Consider the following 14,777-nt stretch of genomic DNA (forward strand, 5'->3'; position numbering starts at 1 on the left):
ATCAAAGGCTTGACTTGCATCGAAGAAGACTGATGTGCACTACTCTTTATTTTCTATTGCTTGGTGTATTTTGTGTGTTACTCTCTGTATCTGCTGTACAGTGGTTTTCTGTAAAACCAAATCGATGTGATGGTATCCATTCTTCTGTATTTGGGTCAGACCTTATTGTTTTTAAGAGAAGTCTTTCGAGGAGCTTAGATATGATGGGTAATAAACTTATAGGACGATAGAAAGACACATTATTAGGATTTTTGTCTAGTTTGAGGACCAGGATTATTTCTACTATTTTAAGCTGATTTGGCCAGTATTTATGTTTGAGAATAGCATTAGATATATATGTGAGAAGTACTAACCCTTTTCTTGACATTTCTTTTAACATTATTGGAGTCACTTCGTCAATGCCAGGTGTTTTTCTTGAATTTAGGAGTGCTATTTCGTTTTGCACTTGTTTAACTGTAAAAAATTTATTTCTGGTATAATGCTGATATTTTCAGATATTTGTCTTCCTATTTCTTTATCAGTCTGGTCATCATATGGTGTAAAAACTGTAGCAAGATATTCAGCGAACATAGCTACTTTTTCTCCATCACTTCTTGCCCACAGTGTTTGCGGCGCCATTTCATTTCTTATAGGATGTATCCGTGTCTTGGGTTTCCAGATGGTATTGTCATATCTGTTGAGGCTGGTTATATAGTTAGAGAAGGATATTTCTCTTGCCTCTTTAATTTTACACTTCAGCCTATTACTTATATGGTTATGTGTTGTTTTATCTATTGGTGCTTGACTAAACACAAAATTGTATTCAGAGACTTGTACTTGGGCGGATCCTTTGGAAAGAGCTAAGAAAAAACTCCGTGGCCTTTAGTCCGCAAGCAAACTATAACGACCGAGCGACCGCCGCTTGTCGACGAAGTTAGTGCCACATTTTGCGGATAGATGGTGTCGCGTGGTCAGCGCAACGGATTCTCATGGACGTTAATCTCGTTTTTCTAGACCGGAAAGAGCTAAGCAACGCAAACAAAATCGGGTTTCTGAACTTGGAATATTACGAGTAGCCCTACACTTAAAACAGCAGCAAGGCAATTGGTAGCATAACGACGTTTATAATTTGTAAGCCTTAAAAATGTTATTAAGATAATAAAATTTATGTGGATGAATTGAACACGGCATGAAACGTTCTCACAGAAGATGCTTCTATAATTCGTGTTGAGCAGCTGAAGGAGAAAGCAGTTTGTGAGAGCTAGACATAGATGGGAGAATTTAACGGCGTGGGTTCGATTCAATTTGTTCAGAACTTGTTCTTGCTGCACTGACTTGTGAATAAGGTGACAGACGTGTGAAAAATTTCTGTCAAGCAGAGGAATTGTCATTTTGTCAAGAAAGACTGTGTCCCACTAAGTTATTGACTATGAAATTGTTTTGAATCTGTCAAAAATATTTGGAAGTGAGGCCCCTGATTTAAGTATTTAAAAGATAATCACAGTACAATTTGTCTAACGAGGTTATGACACCGGCTACACTGAAGCACAGTCTTGACCAGTTGACGGCTGTGCTTGCATTACGTAAATCAAAGTTACATTTTGTGTTACCAAAAGTCAGGTAAATGCATTTTATCCGTCTTGAATTAATCACTAAAATAAAAATTGTAAAATTATTTATGCCATACACATCAGAATTTCGTCCAGAGGCTGTGCTTATGTGTTTCAAACGTTTTTCAGAATAAGCATGGATCACTCCAATGAACAGCATTAACTGATTGGCATGCGTAAGAGGGAATTCTTTTGCAGTTTGTATTACGGCGCTCTAAATAGCTCAGATTACATGACGTCAAAGGGGGCATGCGGTAGCGTAGTTGACTGATACAATACAAGCTGGAAGGTCACTGGTTCGAGTGCCAATGAGGTGGATTCCTTCCAGCCGTATTATGGCCCTGGGGTCGACTCAGCCTCTAACATAAATGAGTACCAGGAATCTTCCTGGTGGGTAAAGGGCGGCCGGCGCGTAAGGCTGAAAACCTCACGGCCATCTGTGAGCCTATTGTCTAGAAAATGTGGGAGTCTCGACATCTCACATCCCTATGGACCTCCACGGCCTGTTACAGGGTTAGCTTTACCTTTTAGACGACTTCAAAAGGTAGGATGTTTAATGAATTGTTAATTGGAATGTACGTGTATTTGGCAGGAAGTGGCAGTGACCTAGTGGCATTTCCTTGAAGGGACTGAGGAAAAGTACGAAAATCTCAGTCAAGATGGCCGGTGACTTGCCGGAAAATCGAACTATCACTTTTCGAACGCAAATCTATAGCGTTGCAGCTGTACTACCCTACCCAGTGTAATGGAGAAATACGTGTAACATGTTTCCTGTGTGGTAGGAATTCGAACTTATGTGAACGTCATGCTTCAAATTATTAAGAAAGTTGAAAAATATTGTAATTTTTATTTATTATGCGGTAATGAATCCCTTTTAAATCTTGTGTGGACACGAAAATTAAATATTTTTGAATATATTGTCTCAAAACATGACGTAAATAAATGAGGTGGATTTCCACACCTGTTGCGATACGCCACTGAGCTCTTGCAAATCCTTTTGACTCCAGGGATATTCCTAGGCCCAACTCCTGACAATACGTTCGTAAAAGTGCGACAGTTTACAAGAAGACTGGTGTGAATTCATCGGCACTTCAGGAGCGTGAACTCGACAACCGTAATCGTCACTTCCCTGAAATCACTGCAAGGGCTTCCAGCATAGTCCCAGAGAGTAGACGGAAACGGAAGTAGCGAGAAGAATAACGTCACTGAAGTTTCAGGCATAAAGTGAAAAAAGGAAAGAAAATTAAGAGAAGCTTTGATAAAAATAGGAAGACGAGAGAAGGTATGGAATAGTAATTGGAAGATAAGGAAGCAGAAAGCTACAGACGGAAACAGAAATAAGAAGGAAGACTGAAAATAAATAATTACATTGTGACAAATATATTTTGACGAATAATATCTATATACCGGCGTTTCATTAAGGGAAGAAACAGCGAAACTATTATAAATTAAGAAATAAATTAAAGTTGTTAGACGAAGCTCCATGTACTAGAGAATGAAAGAAAGATAGAATAACAAGGAAATTACAGTTTTTGAAACTGCTGAGAATATAATGTTGCAGTAAATTTCAAGTTATATCTTAAAAATGAAAGGCTAAGACATAAGCAACACAGAGCCTACATATTTTGAAGTCTGAGGAGGGAAAAGAATAGGCTGGTTTCATTGGTTTGTTCTCTGAGGTGTTCCAGTGATTAAAGGAATTTTTTAAGTGCGCTTCAGATAAGAACGAAAGAAAGTATCATTCTTAAAAGATCTGTAAAAACTTCCGATTCAGAAGATTATAATTACTTTTGTTTTTCTTCACAATCTTAGACATATTTTACACACAGAATTCTTCAAGAATTATCTCTACTTTAGTCTACAGGTGACAGGTGTTCATTCTCTTTTTACGAATGATGTATGAATATGGATTCCATCCCTAAAAATTAATATCACCACCATGCCAAAAATCCTGCAGGTTTGGTACCGAATAAAATGTACGCTTCAACATAATTTGACCCGTGGTTACAGAAGTAAGGTTACAGGACTTCACTATCATCATGGAGTTGTAACTGCCGAGACAGACCGCAAGCTCTAATTCGCAGAGACGAGCAGGACTGTTGAAGGGAGGAAATGTGGTTCTACTGTGACGTTACATGGTGTTTAATCACCCGCTTCCGCCAAGACTTATCCTACAGGAGCCCCCTTAATCCTCCCGTCTATCTGTCTGTTCTTCCAACCAATATCCGTCTGTTGGGGAGGCAGATAGCAGAGGAGCTACCTCTAAGCGGTCACTGTGTGTTAACGCGATGCCCTGCCATCCGTCACCGCCGCATTTTGTAAGTCTACAGTCTGTCGAGACCTTGCTTTCTTTCAAGTAGGTACAAAGTAGGGAGCAGTAGCCTACTGTCCTCAGCTGAAATATTGGACAACACTTTCTCAAGTAGAGCAGACCTGAGGACATGGTTCAGTCGACAAAGCAAATGTTGCCGGCCTTTGGAATATCCTTACGGAATTGACCGTGTAACCACTAAATGCAACATTCTGACAGCATCCTTTCCAAATTCAAAGGAATGTGTGTCCATCCATCTCATATATTTAAGCGCTGTGTCTTACTGACCAAGTTGCTGAAGCCGTAACGATCTAGATATTCATTCACGAGGTACCAGATTCAAATCTCGGCTCGGCTACTACGCATCCTGAATGAAGATTTCTTGTTTTCCCGAGGCTTTCCGGCGAATTTCAAGATTATAACCGTAAATATACCACGATCGTCTCCTTCTAAATCCTTAATTAATTTATCTATTGCAAGAGAGCTGAGAATTTTTCAAATCGTGTAATGATGATGAGTATGATTGTCCTTTGAAATCGATACATGCAATGGAATATTAAAAATGCAAAAAGGGTGTACGTAAGGGTGTACGTGTAGGGGGGTACGAGTGACGAAATGACGGGTTCTACTTCGGATGATTGGATTTATTCACAGCTTGGTTACACGCTCTCTCTTAATTACACTTAATTACAGCGCTATCGCTGATTTACATACACTTCATAATCCATTGTTACGCGCACACCAGTCCTCTCTTAGTAATGGATCTCAACACAGAAACTAGCGCTTCAAATCACCCCAAGTATTACACACAATTCAAGTCTTCCAATCACATGCTAAGTCTTCACACGACGAACTTCCCGTGGCTGTCACTTAAACACTCTCAAATATTCTACTATACTCCTTGGTCAAGTCAAAGTCACATTGCGACCGACGGTCAGTCAGACAGTAAGTCTTGGTGTCGAGCCCCATTTGGGGATCATGACCAGATATAAATTATTACCGTTTGACAGTTACGGTCTTGTTTCTGTGGGGCGCCTTCTGTGACGAGAGGACGGGTCTGTCTTTTGTATATGCTGCTGGTCCTTGCCAGCGCAGTCTTACTCGGGTCCGAGTCCCTCGGCACTCGCGACCATATTTTACTGTCTCAGAGTTGAGACTTTCCTTTTCAATGCTCCTTGGTTATTCCTGGAATCTCGTATAAAGCCTTCGCACCGACCATACAGATAAATAATCTCTCTATTGTTGGAACGTGTTTACCGAGAGATCGCATAGCAACGGTCATGGCGCCGACTGCACAGAAAAAGTCGCACTCCCATTCTTGTCTTGCGTGTATTCCGTCGCGAGGTGTTTAACGGTCAGGTGTCAATCAACGTTACCGTATTTATTGCCTTCTCTCTCTTTCGTAGCCATATTCTCAACCCATCCGACCACGAATAGCAATTGGATTTGAAAAGTGTCATTAAATAATCTAAGAACTATACGACAACTGTGACAACGGAGGAGTTTCCGGTGACCACCGGTCATTCCGTGCCCACACTGCACGTATGTCTATGCAGACTTCGCTGGATGTCTTCGGGGATAGTTATGAGCAGTTATTTTGCCAACACGTTCACAATATCTTAATTATTCTATTTTTTTTTCTTTTGGGTTGATTGAACTGCACAGTTTACAACAGTAACCCCCGAACGGAAGCACTAAAAGAAAATATTAATAGGGAAATTGCAAGTATTCCTACAGAGCAACTTCAGAGTGTAAATGAGAACTTCTTCCGCCGGTACGAGGAATGTCTACATGTAAAGGGACAGGATTTTCAGCACCTCCTGTGATCAATGAATTGTAACCACTTCATTCCGAATGTTATTGGCCAACAGTCCTATTGATTCAACGGCAGAATTCGTATTCTCCTTGCAGCAGGCGGTGCACCGGTTACCGTGAAGCGCAGAGGCGTGAACCGGCCAATAAGGGAAAGAACGTCCCTGTTATATACTACATTGTCATGAAATTGTATGAATGATGGTTCATCTTTTTCCGTGTTCACATATATACTGATGCAAGTTCGTAGAATTCAAACCAGTTGGTCCTCGACATACGAATGCTCGACTTGCAAATACTAGTACATAAGAACGCCATACAACAAAGGAAATGCTATACGTTAAATAGACTTTGTTCCTACGCTTAGTTACTCAGCTATTGTTAATGGCATAACTTCTTATGGGACATAGGTTTACGAACGACCTGACATGAATCAGGCTCTTCGATAGCTCAGTCGGTACGGAGATCGGTTAAAACTGTACAATCGAGGAATATCCGTTCGATTTCCTCCAGGAACAAGAGATGTTCTCATTCATGGCGTTTAGACTGCCCCTGGGCCCACCCAGTCTCCTCTCCGATGGATATTGAGGGTTCATTCTCCGTGAACTAAAGAGGACGGGGAATGAAGCTGACCACTCACCTCTACCTGTGTCTGGATTACGCAGTGTGCAGTGATGAATTAGTTTCCCATAGGAAGAATATCGTATACGTATAGATGAAGTATGGAGGAATGAGAAAAGCGTACCAAACTTTAGTCGAAACACTCAAAGGAAAATACAACTTTGGAGACTTAAACTTGGTTCGGAAGACAATATTAAATGCACCTAGAAGAATGGGAGTGTGAGGACACGAACGGAGTACAGCTGAATCTGGATAGAACCCACCGGGGAGGTGCTTTTAAGCGGATCTTTGAAATCAAGCTTCCGCTGAATTGACCCGACAATTTTTGGAAAGGAAATTGAGATAGAATAAAAGTAATAATGATAGTCCAGTGGTAGCTTTCCTTTTTGGAAAAGGTCACTACTCAATAACTATAGAATAATAAATTTCTGTTGCCATTTCATGTTACTATCGCAAACATATGATGTTAGTTAGGCATTTGATTTTCATGGAAACGACTGAAGGACCTACAGGCAAACACTGTTTAGACTTTATATATATATCAAATATTTTTCAGAAATGTCCGCTTGATATGTTTTTCTAAGGTTCTTCAAATTTATGACCCATAAAAGTCCTTCCGTGCCATGCAAAATAACCGAGTCTAAGGAAAGTCTGTTTGCTTCCAATGGAGGAGGAATGCTTCGTAAATTCTGCTTTATAAAGAACACGGACTTCTGGGCTGTAATGTTGTGTCCTTTGGAGATAGCCCAACGTTTCGTAGGAATATACTGCCTTCATCTTCAGGGTCAAATACTGAGCCAAGCATGAATCTAGCAGAAGTGGGATGGAAGCTGAGCTCATCTTGTCGCATAAGACATTTTATTCATTTTTTATCCCTTGAAACTATAAAGCAAGAGAAAATTTTAAAATATTTTCACTAATCTGTAGCAAAAAGAAGCTAAATTCTTTGCTTTTCTTAATTACACACATTAACCTATCTGCAGTACTATATATTTGGCATAGAACTAAGGAAAGTCATTTTCAGTTTCAAACAGCAAAGCATATAATAATAATAATAATAATAATAACAATAATAATAGAAATGGCACAAAAAATTATCGATTACAATGTGACGAGCATACTTGGTACAGAATTTAATCAAGATGTGTTTCATATTTTGGGTGTACTTTTGTGTCTGTTCTTAATATACTCGTATAGTGGAAAGGCCAACATCGACAGAAGCTGTTCAGAGTGCAAACACACATTTAGATGAATTCATGTGTGTTGAAATGTTTGAACTTAGTTTCTCTAACTGAATTTTACTAAGGCAATTCTAATGAAACCTATACAGAATTTCACTCCAACATTCCTGGTTCTGAAGTACTGAACTTTACTGCTCCAAAACTTTCACAATAACACATATCGCATGAAAGTATACTTGAAATACGAGAATTGGAAACTTACCAAATATTGCATCCGATAATCAATGCCACTGCAAATCCCATTCCAGTACAGCCAAAGGATTACACAGGATCTGAAAGAAATTAACCGTTGCAATCAGTATTCAATATTATTGTTAAATCTCATTCAAATGCAGAAGAGAAATCATCACAAACGTGGAGGCAACGAAGCTTGAAATCATATTTCAAAAACATATTCCACACATTATTGACGTGTTATTTCATAAACAGAATATACACCTGGGCTCCTTCTTCCAGTATGCAGTGTAATTCACTTCGTCTTGAAGAATATTAAGACTCAGGCGAGAATAACTCGTCGACTTCAGTGGGTTCTGCTGTGAAATGGCCGCTTTGGAATTATCCCTTGAACTAGGTCACCTGCTATTCGAAATACCCTTCATAGAAGTAAACAAGCAAAAATGTTTTCCACCACAGGTGTGATATTATGAATTAGTTGCCCAGGCCGGTATATAGCCGGCAATGAATCCCAGGTCCCATGTATTCAGGCTTTCTGGATGAAATCTGGAATTACTAAAATGGACCAATCTCATCTCTTCTCCATTCTGTTAATTCATTCTTATCTCTGTGCCAGTCGTAGACTTCGCATGCTTTAAAGTGCAATATCTTTCATTTAAAGTTACAAGACTCTAAGTTAAGGCATTGAACTAATAAATAATTCATATTTCTTTTAGCGTGAATTGCATATTCTCTATAAACCTCGAAGGAAACAAAGATCTTCATTTTATTCTGTTTTCCTACACCTGCTGCTAAGCATGTGCTCTACACAGCCATCAAATTCAATAGCCGGGAATTGTGTTTCTTCATATGCCTGGATCTGTCCTGCAAGATGTGCCGTAGATTCTAAAGGGTTCTGACGATGGAGGATGGCACATAGACTTACTGGGGTTTTGCACTTTTTCCGTCGTCCGGAATTCTAGGTAACAGGGGACACGACGTTTCGGAAACTGGATCTGTTTGCCAAGGACAACTTTTATATATTTCTGAAGATATCATAAAATGCTTCCAGTAGTATTTGTTGTTATTATCTATATGCTATCACTTACACATTCCACCTGTCCTGTACTTCAGCCAGTGCATTATTCCGTTTCGGTAGTTTTCATTTACATGTACAATTCATTGTTTCGTATAGAAACAACAATCAGTAAACTTGACCCTCTTCTCTTTAGGAGTCTGACGTTGGGTATTGTATGGGATGATTTTGTTAGTTATAATATATTTCTTTGCAGAATACAGTGACTTTATGATCCTAACTCGTTTAAACTGGTTCTGAAGTATGTTCGTACCATTTCTTCCTCCCTATATTCACTTGTTGTCTGAACGTATTAAAATACGAATTACCCTATTGTTTTCTCTGGTTTGTTATATGTTTTTCTTATATTTTAAGTGCCTTTCTAGTGCTTTGCTGTAAATTAGTTCTTTTTAGCAATGTAGTGTTGAATTTGTGCCGATCACAGTGGCCGCGCGGTCTAAGGCATGAACTGTCTTCACTATCTCGAACGCTGGGATCGTGTTTTCAAAACCCACTGGAAGAATGAATGTTTGTGTGCGTTTATTCTATGTTTGTTATTCTGTGTGTAGGTAGTGACCTTGTGACAGGCTGATTTCCTTTCCAAGGAGTCCTATCGTTTGTGTAGAGGATTAAAAACATGAAAAAGCGGTCAGGGCCCAACAAAAGGACTGCCCTGCCATAGATAGATATATTGTATTGAATTTGTATTGTTACCTCTCTGTTAGAGCAATTGTTGAAGTTGAAAAATTGGTATCGAATTTCTCTCCAAAGAGGTATCAGTTGTTTTACTGTTTAAAACACTCATCGGGCTAAAGGGTATTCTCTTTTGAGGTATTACGCCGTATAGCCTTGCAGACGTTTCGATAAGCATCTGGCTTATTGCTTAATTAACTTTTCAAACTTCAAAGATGAAGACTTTACGCTCCTCTGAATCATCGACATATTCTTAGCAGACTACACGGCGTCACATTTATATTTACCACTGTGAGAACCTGAAATCTCAATTCCTTCGTGCTGCTCCTTTTGACTGCTAGAGCGACTGTGCTCTCAAGCCATGATCTCTAAGCTTCTTGGCTAATGACAAAGACTTGACGTTGCAAAGTTCCGGCAGACAGACGGTGATCCCTTCTCGCCCCGTCTCGGACGAGACTCCTTCAAAACCGTCAGGAAACGTGGAAATGTCTACACTAAACTGACAAGCTGTAAGCACATCTTCTAAACTCAAATCTACAGTAGAAATGTCACATCAGCCCTATGTGCCCGTATTTAAATGGATGTCATGCATCGGAGAAGGGTTAATTTCAGCTTTGTGAATGATGTAAAGGAGAGACGGAGAAATTGACAGACAGCAGGAAAAGAGGAGAAACATGGAGCTGAAATAATGAGTGATGAAACTTAGAAATGGGATTTCCACTTGTCACCGATCTTAACTCTGCGAGGGTTCGTGAAAATAGAGGAAGAAGAATATACATCTACTACTGATCGATGCAGCAAAATTTTCGTATAACATTGCCTGTAACGTCACGTCGGAAAGACGTTCCTGACTTGATTATGCCAATCCTATCAAAAGGTTATGTTCTAAATTCATGCAGATTTACTTTACTTCTACTCGTGATGCTGACGCTCTTACGTTTCATTTAATGCTTTATATTTATAGCTGAAAGTTCGAGTAGTTAAAGACCTTCACGCAAACGTACATCCTCAAGAATAACTCAAATTCTTTTTATTTTGGCGTTAGTTTGTCAGTCAGTCTGTCCTTTTCCGCAGAATATTTAACAGCAGATTTTAGTCCACTGAGATATTGGGTTTTTGGACTTTATCCATCGTCCTGGTTTTTAAGATAACTAATAAAAACACGACGTTTCGGACCACTGGACCAGTGATTGATGCTAGCTCTTTCTAACGGACCCAACAGAATAGGTGTTTTCCTTCACCTGAGGACGGAAACAGATCCAGTTTCCGAAACGTCGTGTTTTTATTAGTTATCTTAAAAACCAGGACGATTGATAAAGTCCAAAAACCCAGTATATCAGTGTGTTATACACCATCGTCAGAATCCTATAGTAACTACTAGCAGATTTTAGTATCGATAATGTCTGTTATCGAAATGATATTTGCAACGCATTTTCACGTGAAAATAATGAACAATGCCTTAAAAATTCATTAACAATTTCTCTTTCATATCCTTATTATCTCGTGAAAGATAATTGTCTTATCATTTCTTATCCGACTCTGTGTAACCTAGAAAATTCGAGATCACTAAACAAACCATTAGCCACATTGCATATGTATCAGCAATACTCATAGTAACTTATCAAATACTACAGAAAAATAGCTGCCCTTTGTCCATCTCAGATTTTCTTTTCACAAAATTTATTTCTGCCTGCGCCAATCATAATACAAACAAAATATTACACATAAATCTCGTACAAGGACATTTGCGTAGAGTTAAGGATTTTCATGCAAGAAACATCCCTCACCCCATTCCACTATTCCCCTGCCTCTCTGCTTCTCACTTTTCTCTCCCCCCCCCCAATGCTGCAGCAAAGGCAAAGGCTCTCAAGAGAATTTTGAGCTTAAAAGTTTACTACTCATGCAGCATGGTGGCAGCAGTATTCATAATTCCCGAAATGGAGTCATCTTCTTGAAGCTCGAATGGCTACGTATACTTGCTATATGGAGGCTGTAGAGCCATAAATATTGACTACCTCCTAATATATAGGTGCAAAGATATGGTGTTTTTGACTGACAGCCCGAGACGCCTTCTCTTCATCGCTCTGAAGTTAACATGCAACTTAAGATTAAGAAAAGTGCAGAGAAATTAGACGCTTATAAATAAATGGTAACTAATTCTATGGAGTAAGGTCCTCCTTGACAAGCTGATAGCTCGTCAAAGATACGCCGTGTTTATGGAAATCAAAGGTTCTTTACCGTATTATATCATATGCTACCTTTCGCTGCTCGATTCTATCCTGATCCAAATAGATACAAGCCATAACCTCAGAATGTGTTTCTTAAAATCTATGTTAATATAGTCCTCGCATCTATAACAACGGATTCCCACAAAGATTTGTGCCTTCAGAATTTGGAACTCGAATGCTTAATGCATTTATCGTCTCTTCCTTATAACTGAACTCCATGGCCTTTAGTCTGCAAGCGAACTATACCAACAGAGCGACCGCAGCTTGTCGGCGAAGTTAGTGACAACTTTAGCGGATAGAGGATTCGCATAGTCAGCGCAACGGAGTAGCACGTCCATTAATCTCGGTTTTCTAGACCGGAGCCGCTATTTTTTCATTCAAGTAACTCCTCAATTACCCTCACGAGGCTGAGTGGACCCAGTTCCAGACCCACTACTTCTCAGAAAATCTGGTAGCGCCGGGAATCGAACGCGGATCTCTGACCACTATACCACGGAGGCGATCACTGTCGTAGTTAAAACACACAAAAATTAAATTTTACCCTAAATAATATACTACGATGCCTTATGTTCACAACAAATGAAGAATGTCCGGATATTAGCTTTACATAGACTACGCTAATTTTCTGTCAGCGTCTTTCCAATAGAGCTTGCATAATTATAGTGCAATCATGGAACACAAATTGACCCGTGAGAAGAGCAAGCGGCGCCTCACATAAACTAGTAGTTAATGATAAATTATGTCGCCATTTTACTGTGAGCTGAACAAGGATTAAGGCTTATTCAAAGAACGCGATATTATGACAGTTGGATTGGTTCTTCCCTTCAGCAGATTAGATCACATGTAAGGATATGTATGCGCTCAATCAGTACAGTGACGGTCTACGGGCTGGAAGGCAGATTACTGTGAGGGACAAGAAATTTTTCTCTTTTTCCATAGGGTATAGACTGTCTCTGGGGCCAAGCAAGTCTCCTGTCCAAAGGGCACCTGGGGGTACAGTGGACGGGCCGTGAACCTGACCACTCACTTCAATCTAGTGTCTAGAATAGTAGTATGTAAATCTACGCACCTCCACCTCCACGCTTCTTGTTGGCGTATTGTTTAATTAATTAGGACCAGGAAATTGTTTCTCTTTACAACCTTGACTATATATGTTTTTTATGTAACAGCGGTTTTTATAAGATAAATGGTTCTGTGAATCTAGGCCTCTGGACTATAGAGATCATTATGCAATGAACTACAGGGTTGTACTGCCACAACTCTGGACTTAAGGCCTCGTGTATGAAAGGACTGCACGGGGAGACTGTAATATCGGAATTAAAATAGGAAAGGTTTCACAAGCCCCGTACGAGACCTTGCTCCCTGACGATTCAAATGGTCCTTACATCCTTCTTCCATACACTCCGTAATTATAGAGCAATCTACAACACGGCAGGTATGGCAATGGAGTAGATAGGAAGGGAAGTTAGTGGAATTGAATAAGTCGTCCTTGATTGCGACGGAATGGAATAGAATAAAATAGAGCAGAGAACCATACAATGCAGCCCAATATAATAATAGTGCGACGTATTGCTAGGCAACGGCTCGGTAAAAACATACCTTAAGCTGTGCTCTAAACAATAGAAGGACAGCCGTTGATAAGTGTCGGATAAGTTAACACGCGGCTATAAAAATTAAAGACGTTCTCTATGTGGTACGCGCCGAGATTCTGTTAGTTAACTGCGTTGTAACACGTTTCTACAACAATAGATTGGCTGTGTTTTCTGTGCTGCGTGGTCCGTACCGCGACTATATAAGGGAGATAGTTTGAATAACAGAGACTCAAGAGAATGGGAATGCAACGGCGTACAACGGAGTACAACAGAAGAGTACAAGAATGAGAACTGAGTCAGTTGTCGGCAGGAGATAGCCACGCGAAGTTGATAGTTGAAGAAGAATTAGAAGTCAGTCTGTGAAGACTTAGTGTATGATTAGGAAATTTAGTCACGGTTAGACTCTTTTAATTCCGTTACCAGGATACGACTAGTGAAGTTTGAGGATCCTAGTGCGTGTGTAACGGTAAACTGCAAATTGTGTAGATCAGCGATGGCACGGTATTGCTTGTAAGAACGAGCTGATTATACAAGGTGTTCATAAATCCAACCATTCAATCCAGAACCCATCATTATTGGTCACTACCATACATAAGTGACAATAGTAAGAGGAAAGCGGATTGAACAGAAGAGGACAGAATGAAAGAGTTGGCAATATATTATAACTGAACAGAATATAAGAGAAAAGAGTAAACTAGACGGAACTGGAGTGTATAAAACAATAGAAGGGAGCAAAGAAACGTCGTATTAGCAAAACGAAAGACAGTGGAGTGAAGTACGGTTGAGTAAAAAAGAAAAGAAAAGATATCAGAGAGGAAAGTAATTAAGCAAAGTAGGAAGAGAATAATAGAATAGACCACACTAGACTACGCTTGATTAGACGGAAGAGAAGAAACAGGAACAGGATAGACTGGCACAAACTATATATCCTAATTGCAGTCACACGTAAAGGTTAGTGCAAGATTAATATAGTTCTCCGTCTTCATGTGGTCAAGCACAGACTTTCCACTTAGACTCCATATCTTCTGTGGGCTTAACGTAGCCTTGTTAAATGTTTTGGGCAGAATGGTTAAGGATTCTGACATCGTGAAGGCAAGGAAGCCAGGAGAACCCACACGGTATTCTGTCACAGCGTGCATCATAGTACGCAGTAGCGCACCGTGGGTTCATTCTAGCCCGAATAAATTTTCATGGGATGGGGCAGGCAGTTTTCACCTTGATAAAAGGACAGACTCAAGCATGCGGCAATAAGAGAAATGCAGGGTGTGTGTGAAGTTTCTTTCTCTCTGCTAAGACGAGGATAAGAGAATGGGACTAATGCTCTTACGTTAAATGAATAGAAGGTTCGCTTTGAGTGCTGAACCGCGCTTTTTCTTTCTCTTACTTATATACTCCCATACACCACATGAATCTTTTTTTGTATTTAAGTTAGCAAAACTTTCATTCTGTGCTTTGATTTCTC

At 39.7% G+C, this 14,777-nt stretch overlaps 1 long non-coding RNA gene across 1 annotated transcript in view; it reads right to left on the minus strand.

Annotated features, from left to right (window-relative positions):
* The window catches only part of LOC117283043, a 250,047-nt gene that overhangs the window by 43,301 nt on the left and 191,969 nt on the right, over nt 1-14,777 (minus strand). Inside the window, exon 2 of the long non-coding RNA XR_004514041.1 lies at nt 7,777-7,846. This is a non-coding gene — a long non-coding RNA (uncharacterized LOC117283043). The remainder of the gene's footprint in view (nt 1-7,776; nt 7,847-14,777) is intronic.

The sequence above is a fragment of the Cryptotermes secundus genome, unplaced genomic scaffold, assembly GCF_002891405.2.
Source record: "Cryptotermes secundus unplaced genomic scaffold, Csec_1.0 scaffold444, whole genome shotgun sequence".
Lineage (NCBI taxonomy): Eukaryota > Metazoa > Arthropoda > Insecta > Blattodea > Kalotermitidae > Cryptotermes > Cryptotermes secundus.